The following is a 9248-nucleotide window of genomic DNA, read 5'->3' as shown; positions in this document are numbered from 1 at the left end:
CCCACTGCATAACAGGCGCGTTGTTCGGTAATTGTTCTGAGATAATTTTTAACGTACTCAAAAACATCTTTTTCAATTTATCATTTACCGAGGCCTTATGGCATTATTGATTGATCATATGGTTATATACATACCAATTTGGTCATTGTAACGAAAACGTTGTTGTATTATTTTAGCATATGGTTGCCGGTGTTTTCCCATTTAGTTTCTTTAGGGACGCAAGTTATCGAGCTGATCCTTCATTGTCTTGCTCGTGCAACAGGTCTTAAAAAATATTTGTTGATGTTGCCTGAATTGCCAATGCAACGCAAGTTCGTCGAAGTTATACTGATCCTTCTTAACATACGTGTGTAGTGATTAACTTACATGCTTCCCATGTACAACTATCTTCTTTTTTTTTTTAACTTCATCGCCTATGTTGTGCAGTAAATATGGATAGCGCAACCCGAATCACCCGGTCATATTAGACTGTTTAACAAGCAATCGTTCTCGGGACTTTCTATTTTGGCTGTTTAACCGAACATATGTGCCTATCTGGGTTAGACAAAAGCTATTGGGAAGACTGCAAAAGACAAGGCCGGAAGACGAAGTTATATAATAAATAACCTTCAGAGACCTGGTATTACTTTGGCAATCATTATTTTTGAAGTCTGAAGCTCATGAGTGAACTTGTTGAACTGCTCTGAACGGAAAGGATGACCCACTTGTAGTCAAAGAGAAACTACCAAATGAATTTATTCTCGTTTGCTTATCTACTCAAATAATACATGTGTCCTTTTCGCGCCCATATTGATACGATAAGTTAATTAGCTTTCGCCTTCAACATACACTTATTTTATGATTTAAACTTTTCACGTGTTCATGATATTATCCACTAATTCCGTTCGTTCCATAAATTGGCATATAGCTGCGTATTTATGCATTGGCCTCAGGACTAAATTGCATTTTCGTTATTTGTATCAGTTTTTCTCTGGTGTTTCCCACTGACTAACCGAGACAAGATGCAGATGAGGTGCATTCACAGAGAACAAGGAATATACTTAAACCAGTTAAGTTGCATATGTGAAACCGAAAGTAAGATCCATGATGCAGTCATGCGACGGAAGAGTAGAGAATTCGGATACAAAACATCGAGTCAGCGGCGAAAAAGACGGATGAGGAAATGATTCCGGCCCTAGTGAGCTGGCCTGTCGGTATCTAAAACGTTTATCGTTGTCCTTATCTTCTTTTCTTTTAATGCAGACATTACGACAGAACACACAAATTGAGAAAAGGCTTCACTAACTTCGCGCTTTTTTTCGTAGTATAAAAACAATGTAATTCTGTGAATATATTCAAACAACAAATATTTACGAAGAAAGCCGGCCGTTATACTTATCTAAGATTGCTGTCACTCTTAGAAATAATTTCATTTTAAGTTTACATTTATCACAGTGCTTCATCCTGTGATGCGCTTCTCGAGCTACCATTAGGTTATAATTTAGTGACCATGAATTTTGTGCATTTTCATTGCATTATTTCCTTTTATTACGTATATAGATCTTGTATCATCTGTTGCATTATATGGTTTGGATCAGGTCTTTATTTCTTGGCCTTTCGTCCTAATCCGCCTGACCAACATAATTCATGTTAAACGATTTTCACATTACCTTTGAGAAAACCTTGTGTTTAGTTTAACATAGTTCTCTTTCTTTTAGATACATGCATTGCACACCTACAACGAAATCTTTGAACATCTTTTGCTTTAAAACTTCGATAGCTCTCCAGCGCGTTCACTCTGCGAATTCAATTTAACCTTAATAAAACCCAATGCTATTTAACTCTTTGATGGTCGAGCATAAAGCGAATGTTCAGCGATTCTATGCGTATCATCTCTAGGTGTACGTATAATAGAGTTCGTTTTCATTCACTTAACCCTTGTCTACTTGTTCATTCTATCCTGGCTCAAGTGTTTCTTCTGGCTAGAATTTTCTCCAATCTTGTACTTAATTCTAGTACGAAAATAACAAAATTTGCTTTATCTACTTAAAATCATCTCTGAAAACGGTCACATTTGATTTCATCTCACAAGTTAAGCCATCGTGTATAGCAGTCCATAATTTCAGTGCATAGTCTATGTTCACCATACGTAACCGTTTGTATTATTACATAATTCAACTACAATGTTGATTTATAACGTCGATTTGTGTTTAGCGACTGTTTAGAGAATACCCGCCCAATTAAGGATAAAGCACGCTGCGTTGCAGGTACAAGTTATGCTTGACAGAGGTATATTTAACGTTTGTTTCGCCTTGACGTATAAGCTACTTTGCAATGCAAAAGGTTTTGTCATGTTTGGAGCTTGGCCAGCAGTGTCTCACAGCTATCAGACCTTAAGACCCTCAGGATACTGCTAGGGTCTGCGCGTGCTTAACCCATAGCCGTCTCACGATCTTCATAATCGCCTTCTTCCTGTCACTGTAACGTGGTTCCTTTTCTAGAGAAACTACTGTCACCAGACCTTTGTTAAATTTTTGATGCCTCAAATCGTGGCCGTCGTTTCCTTGCGATGTCTACAGTGTCATCTATGCCCGCACCTTTAGTGGGCTTCGAATCACTCACGTGCGTTCACGTTTTTCACACTCTTCCTCCACCTTGGGAAGATCGGATGTCAATAGATTTGGAATCCACACGGAAATTCCTCTCTAAGCAAGTTCTTCTATTTTTGAGAAAAATATCCATAAGATCCATATTATTATGCAAGTAGCCAGATTCAAATATGCAAAGCTACCTTATAATATTAGGCTCACTATCTTGTTGCCTGTTACAAGTACAAACGTGAAACAACTGTTTATGCGATTATATACACACTTTATGAATCAAACTATAGACTACGGTCTGTTTCATCGTACTGACCTTGTTGTACTGAGCTTGTTAGTATGCGTTTCTTACGATAAACAACAAAGAATAACGATATATACATGAGCGCTTGTACGATTAAGTTCAAAGATTTTAGTTCTTTGCCTAATCTATCTAATTTTCTTTTTAGCCTGCATGTCCACCATATTTTGCAACTGTGTTACTCATTTTATCGGCCGAGTATTAACACTGGTCAACTGGACTATAGTTGCGGTTAAATGCTCCTCAAGAGCTCTGCTATATTCCTATCTTTTTATTCGGCCTCTTCCAATACTGCTTGATGTATGCCGCAACACAGGTTGGCCTATAATAATACTATTCATAATGTTGATCATATGATATTTGCATATTTTGTATTATATCATAAACATCTATTCGCATCCCTTTTATAAAGCCGTACTTAACTGAGCTTTTTCTCAGTTTTTCCCGGGACTTTTAAAAACCCTCGACCGTAAGTGACGCAATACTCCTATTTCTACGTCATTGGAATCGTACTCGAATATGGCGTGCGCAAAAAATCCTATAACGGGTCGCCGAAGTCGAAAATCCAACAAGGGTCAACCACTGAGATGTGCTTAGGTTAATCAATAGGTGTTAAATGTGCTTGTTTCTAAAACAGTCACTGAAGTCAGCATCTGCACTTTGGACGTGGTATAATAATTTATACGAGGTACCAAATACTTCTAGTCTAATCCTCATTATAGATCCTTCGCGCACGCGTGATAAAATTTCCACTCAATAACGTATAAGGACTAGCAATAAGCAAAAATGCCTGTTGCTAGTGAATTTTGGAATGTTCTAGAAGTCTCGTTTTGAAAACTAGGATTTAGCTGGCGCATATTCAGGAACGTTATTTTAACACACTAAACATCTCGAATACGATTGCCAAATCGAACTGCTCAAGCAATATAGGGCACAAAATGTTAGCAAAACATTAACAGCGCAAACATATGTTTCTGGTTACTGAATGTATACAAACTTTTGTTATGTGCTCTCGATACTTGGGTGCGATATCTATAGCGGTTACGGTCAACGCCTGTGTTTTGCTGGAAGATGTTTAGCTACAGAGAAGTCTAGTACTCTTCATATTGGAGTTTTTAAAGCTGAAGCCTGAAAATAACGTTTCCGCTGTATATCCTCGTGCTGTAATCACACTTATTGGAGAAAACCCTGTATGTGTCTGAATCTATTGGGATTGCTTGAAAAGAACGAATTCCTGTTTTGGTGTCCGAAACATATTTTGGAAGAAACAGCCCGTAATTTCTTTGGTTTGTTGGGTGAACGTGTTCCCATAATCAAGCGGTTATTTCAGCGGTTCTAATTCCTTCAAAAAACTATTACCAATGTACGGTGTTTAGACTACTTCATTGTGTACCTGTTCTTCCTACATAAGTACTTATCCGAGTAGCACTGGGCCTTCTAGGTATTTTTTGTGAACTTCGGCAAGTTCATAATTCTTGGACGCATTTCTTTATTAATACTGATTTTGGTTGCCGAAACGCAGCATTATCTTATTTTGAAGACTTAATTCCGGTACACTTTTAAAGAGGCTCTTAGCTTTTAAACGGCCATATCTTCATAAACGTACACTTTAATAGAGCTTACTAAGAGTTTCGTCCAGTAGTTTATAATCTTCTTCATAAACTGCAATCAACATCGTATAGGGCCTCTAAGAACGAGACAAGATCACGTTGAAAAGTATATCTGTATAACGCTGATATGAGCTTACATGGTTTGCACTACTAGTAGGTTGTTGCAAGTTCTGCCATTTTGACTTCTTTAAGCACTTCATCAGTGTAACTAAGGAGGCAAGCTAGATTGCTTAGTACGGCTTTAATCAACTTTGGCTGAGTGTTGTTGAAACCTGAGAACAGAGTAGACACAGTCTACTATAGTAACTGCATACTGAGGGATGCTTATTCGCAAAGTAAAGATATGTCCTGTGCTCGATGGATTGCACAGATATACTTGAGAAATGTGTGATGATGAAAAAGTAAGTAACTGATGCTAGCTTTTGCTAATCAGGAAACTTGCCGCAAAATGCGCGTAATCGAAATCGATATGAAGTATCAATAAAAAAAACCATGACTGCGGGCGAAATTTCGAAAGTAAATTAGTTGAACAGTTAAATTGAACGGTCAAAGACGAAATCTAACGATATGTTGACCTATCTTTTATATGAGGCTGAGAAGACAAACTGACAACTACTAACGACCTCTTTGTCGAAAAATCTAATGGGATCTACCTCTTTTCTGCAAACTTGGCTCTTTCGGTAAACAGGAAAATTTCGACTCAAAATCTATTACCATCAAAAGGTGGCTATTGCAATTTACGTAAGCCTAATATTATAAATACACCACGTCATGTGACTTTATATTTCTTTGTTAGATCTTTGATTTAGTGTATGAGGTCTTATGTCAAAGACTTCACGCTCATTGTACGTAAATAGACAGCGCATCGCGCATACCTACAAGAAGTTTCATTTCTGCCCATTTGCCTATATTTACAACCCTATTACTTCGCTTGACCAGAAATTGATTATACAATGTACTTAGGTCTGTTCCTTATGATTCACACCTTCCGTAGGCAGTTGCTATCGACAGCTCAAGTCGATCCGTAATTATCGTCCGTATCCCCCACGAAGTAATGTTCTGCTTTTCGTATTTCGCTTTTTGCTGTAGCTCTTATAAAAGTGAACTATTAGAAGGTGCCGTTACAGATTTTAATCTCTTCAGCGTTCCTGCATTTTTTCTGGGTCAGCAAGATGAATGTTTCCGAATGTACACACCTCTTCGCTAATTTAAACCTGTTCAGACTTCACATTCAGAGATTGCTAAGGTTATTTAGCCATTCTACTGTTCCACATAATTTGCTTGCGCATTTTCTTGTGAGTGCCGTGCTTGGTAAGGCTATCAGCTTGTTCATTATAAAGGATTCCTGCGTGAGCCGGAACCCAGTACAACGGTATTTTTTGCTTAGTAAAGCATGTAAAACACTATCGCCTGGGCCATGTTTGCATTCTGTCCCAGTGACCTAAATTGGGGTTACCTATCACAGTGCATGAATTCTGTGGCCAGGTGTTGACAAAGCCAAAGTGACCCTGTGGGCAGTTTTGCTAGAGCTAGCAGCGCTTAATCTGAGTAACGGTCAGACGCTAGCTGATGAGACAAATCAAGCCATCTTTGATGTTGAATGTGGCGTGCGCGCCGATTACGTTGAGAAGATCAACGAGATTCGAGATATATTTATTTTCAAAGACGCTAATGTCTAAATCTTGTTTACGAATACAACCGCATCCGAATTGCAGTAGTACCTATGAAATATACACCTTTCTCTGTCTTTAGCCTCATGGTTGTTTTAAATAACTGTTTGAGCTCTACGAAGAAACCTTATTTTCATTCAACATAGGGCTCGGAGGAGTCTCTTTCTCGCCTGTGCCTTGCTCACTCTTGTTTTTCGTTAAGCTTTCATCACGGGCTTAGATACTGCTATTTAACCCTCTTCAGCCTCATGTATTCAATTTTACACGACGTTGGCTCCAGATAGAAGCCTCAGCCTTCTTAAAACTTCTGCCAGTTCTTCCTTTAGTATGAGTCGCATTGTCACACAATCCAGTTTAGCATGTTATGGACTAGTCACTGTGCGCTTTTTCAGTCCTAGGAGGATTCGTTTGCAAACATACGTGCCTAGCAAAGATCTGTGTGCGGTGATAGATCAGTTTCCCAAAGATCCTCCCGTAGCGCTTTTTGTTTTCCGGCATCAAGCTCCTAACTCAAGTAGTGAACCGACCGCTGTATTTTCTGACTCCTGTTGTAACCTATTGGGTGCGTTCTTTAGGATAAGCATATGATCGCTACATATCTCATCCTCTCCTCGGCCATGATATCTCACGGTAACGTTATATTTACAACTATGGCGGCAAGGATCAAAGTGGTTAGGAATACAAACTCTCCTTTGGAGCGTCTGCTGTACGTTCCTTATGTATCTCCCCAAACTAATATAACAACTCCCGCACTTCTTTCTGTAAATAATAATATCGGCGTCTACTTTTTTAAAGGCTCATTCAGGCTGGTGTCCTCTAATCTAACTTGCCATATTGCCCAGTACTATATTTGCTTTGTTCTCTTCTTCCGTCTCGATCCTGGCAATGGTCGCTTGCGTCAGGTTGTGTGCGTTAACTCTTCTATCTTACCTCTCCTGACATAAGTAGTCCAAGCACTCTGCCGCAAAGAAAATTCCGCAATGCTGGTCTCATGACAAGGCTCGTAGAATCCTCTTCGTTACTTCTGTGTTATTTTCTACATAGATTCTTCGGTCACCTTCGTAGAAGACATGATAGTAGTCGAAGAAACGGATCTCGAGTCGTGTTTATCACCAACCGCTTCCCGAACGACTCAAGCACTATGGTTCGAGGCAAATTTTGAATTGGTTCGTATTTTAGCTCAACAAACAAGATTGAGTAAAAGAAGAGGGTTGTTCACTATATTTGTAATGTGGTTTTCAGGTCTTCCTTTGGCGCCATGCTCGATAGTTACACGTTTTATTCAAACAGCACAAGTTTCCAAAGACCCTAAGTTTATTTGCGGTCGGTTTTGAAACTTTATTCGCGCAAAAGACCTAAACTTGTGAAAAAATGTCCGGTCTACACGTACCATACAATACCATAGCCAATTACTTGGTCCTAAAGGGGTTTGTTCATTATTGAAATGTAAAAATGCAAGCAAAATATGTGCATGTAGAGCCTATGACTTTAAGAACGCTGAAATTCTCACTGTGTTCGATGAAAATCATGTCTTTGCCTTCGCCAGATTGCAGAAAACACAGGAGAATCTGAATCGACCGTTCGAAGAGATCTATTGAACAGCAGTTGCGCCAACCGTGTTCCTCATGACTTGACGACCTACCGGTTGATGCATTGTGTATACACTGCCAAACATTTTCATGAACTATACGAAGATATTTTTTTCAGCAAAGATGGCGGGTGATGGAAATCGGATAATCTAAAGTAATGTAACATAGAGTAGATCATGGTCAGACTACGTCATAATCGATAGCCAATCCGGGACGCCATAAAATGAACATAATGCGGTGCATCTGGTCCAATTTTAGGCAAGCGCTTTTTTACGAGCTACCCGCAAACAGCCGAACTATTACCTCAGACATGTACAATAAATCGTCTGGCCGTCTGAGGAAATGCATCCAAGGAAAGTGCTCGGCTTTGATTAATAGAAAACGAGTGATGTTTTATTATGACAACACTCGGTTTCGCAGACATTCATTGTTCTGCCAAAAAAAAATTGTTGGAACTTAATTAAGATGTTTTGCCTCTCCCACTTTGTAGTATCGACTTGCTAGTGTCGATTATCACATTTCGATAAGTTTGTCGCAAATAAAAATAGGAACTTCAACAAAAATTAAATTGAAAAGCTGCTTGAAGGTGGGCGAAGATTACCGCTAATAGCAGTCAATACAATTTTGGTAAACATCGCCTAAAGAAAATAAATGTTTTTGTTCAAAATTAAGTAAAATTCGAATGTGCAATCAATTCTGTGAAGGCCAAGGAGATACCTCGCGACGTCGACTCGGATGATGCAAATTTTCCAATGTGAAGTATGTCTTGTACATAGTTAAATGTCTATGAGGATACAGAAGTGATTTGCTAACCCCAGTTGCGCTATTTTTACAGGCTGGCTACTATAATTGCATGGAATTCGAAAAGGATAGATATATGATCAGCACGGTAGAAAGTTCCTCGGAGACACTAGTTACCTCACGATCTGGGTTAGAAGTACATGTGCTGTGCGTTTCCCTCTTCGTTCAAGGCGGAGAATTGGTAAATTATATTACTATCCCAACAATCGAGGACTTCATGAAGTAGGTTCTGGCAACATTGACGACGCGACACCTTGAATTATTGCAGCCGTTTGATAGGACAATTACGACGCTTGCAACGAAGCCGGACCTTAAAGAGACGTTGAAGGTTACACAATGGACCTGTGTGGAGATGCAACTCTGGCGCTGCTCTTCCCGGAAACCTTGGAGAATATCGATATCCGCGTATTGACGGATATCTGGACAACTAGCTCTTTCAACTTACCGCATTTTCTACCCGCTGTCATGCGATAAAGAGCAACGGAACAGGCCGCCTTACTGGAGGCATCATTGTTTTTTACAGTCGTAAGATAGGCTATCTTACAGCGTTCCTGGAACGACATTGCCTTACGGGGACTGCGACTAAGTTTTGAAGCAATCTATGATCGGCCGATTTACTTAAAATCAACGTACATATTGGTGAGAAAACTCGTCAAAGGACTGGAAGCGTTGTCTTCTTTTTCTGCCTCTCCTCTGGT

Source organism: Varroa jacobsoni, unplaced genomic scaffold (genome assembly GCF_002532875.2).
Source record: "Varroa jacobsoni isolate VJ856 unplaced genomic scaffold, vjacob_1.0 scaffold_1029, whole genome shotgun sequence".
NCBI classification, from domain to species: domain Eukaryota; kingdom Metazoa; phylum Arthropoda; class Arachnida; order Mesostigmata; family Varroidae; genus Varroa; species Varroa jacobsoni.
This window is presented reverse-complemented; position numbering follows the sequence as displayed.